The sequence below is a fragment of the Propithecus coquereli genome, unplaced genomic scaffold, assembly GCF_000956105.1.
Source record: "Propithecus coquereli isolate 6110/MARCELLA unplaced genomic scaffold, Pcoq_1.0 Scaffold86, whole genome shotgun sequence".
In the NCBI taxonomy this organism is placed as follows: Eukaryota; Metazoa; Chordata; class Mammalia; order Primates; family Indriidae; genus Propithecus; species Propithecus coquereli.
Genome location: NW_012154840.1, coordinates 4,358,159 through 4,359,582, shown reverse-complemented (window position 1 = coordinate 4,359,582; position 1,424 = coordinate 4,358,159).

Here is a 1,424-nt window from a genome sequence, read left to right as displayed (position 1 = left end):
CTCAGGCTGGTTTCGAACTCCTGAGCTCAAACAATCCGCCCGCCTCGGCCTCCCAGAGAGCTAGGATTACAGGCGTGAGCCACTGCGCCCGGCCAAAGGGATTTTTTTCAATAAACTATGAATGAAAAATTTAAAATACATATTAAAAAAAGAAAACTCATTCATATACCCAAACACAACAGAATCACAAGGAATGATCAGTAGCTAAAAAAATATATTAAACTTCATGAGTATTAACAAGAAAAAATGTAAATTAAGGAGGGAGGCCTTTTATTGAATGTCATTGAGCTTTTTGTATTTAAAGACATAAATGTATTCTTATTCAAAATATACCTTTTAAATGCTAATAAAACAATTATTGGATATCATTTTTCATTTATGTAGAAAATATTTAAATAATGAATTTTTAGAGAAAAGGGCCTCAAAAATCGCTTGTGCGAATGCAAATTGGCACAACCTTTCTTGGGGAACATTTAGCAGTAACTATCAAATGTATTATTCAAAATTGTTCATACTCTGATCCAGCACTTTCTTAAGGACTAATAAATCCTAAAGAAATCATTAAACAAGAACACTAACATGTACATATAAAGATATGTGCTATAGCATTGCAAAAATTACATGTGTACATGTTCACAATGGGAGATTGGTTGAATAATCATGGTAGCTCCATATATTTAAATACTATAGTCATTAAGCATGATCGTGAGGGTTTATATCTACTTATATGAGTAGCAGACTCTGTGGGCTGCCTAAGTATCTATTCCCACTCATGCCTGACTGGGGGCAATCCCTAATTAGTCTAACACAATCATTGTAATCTCAGTCCTGTTTTTTTTCCTGAGGCAGGGTCTCATTCTATTGCCCAGGCTGGAGTGCAGTGGCATGATCATAGCTCACTGCAGCTTCAAATTCCTGGGCTCAAGCAATCCTCCTGCCTCAGCCTCCCGGGTAGCTGGGACTATAGGCATGTGCCATGAGGCCTGGCTAATTTTATTATTGTTTGTAGACGATGAGGTCTCACTATGTTGCTTAGGGTAGTCTTGAATTCCTGGCCTTAAGTGATCCTCCCACCTTGGCCTTCCAAAGTGTTGGGATTACAGGCACGAGCCACTGCGCCTAGCCCTCATTCCTTTTAATAGTGGTAGATTTAGGTGCCGTCATGTGATCCATTTCTGGCCAATAAGACATTGTGGGAGATCCGATGGGTGTGCTTTGGTCCAGGCTTTTCTGCCATTAAAAAAGGAACATAGGAAGAAACAACCTGCCTTTGTCCACTAGGCAGTGTTATGTCATGTGCATGTGACACCTGGAATTGTCTTGTCCTTCTTGTGACCATCAGGGGAGCTAGACAAAGGCAATGTCAGAATGCTGAGATGTCTGGCCAGGCATGTTGACTCATGCTTGTAATCCTAGCACTTTGG